The following is a 207-nucleotide window of genomic DNA, read 5'->3' as shown; positions in this document are numbered from 1 at the left end:
TTCTTCAGATGCATAGAGTGAAAGTTACAGATGCAGGCATTATATACTGACACATGGAGAGCAGGGAGTTACTTCGCAAGTGGAGAACCAGTGTTGACAGGGCCAATTCAATCAGGGTGGATGTAGTCCACTCCCAATAATAGATGAAGAGGTGTCAATTCCAGGAGAGGAAAAGCTGCTTCTGTAATGAGCCAGCCACTCCCAGTC

The sequence above is a fragment of the Terrapene carolina genome, unplaced genomic scaffold (genome assembly GCF_002925995.2).
Source record: "Terrapene carolina triunguis isolate 2854851 unplaced genomic scaffold, T_m_triunguis-2.0 Scaffold58, whole genome shotgun sequence".
NCBI lineage: Eukaryota > Metazoa > Chordata > Testudines > Emydidae > Terrapene > Terrapene triunguis.
This window is presented reverse-complemented; position numbering follows the sequence as displayed.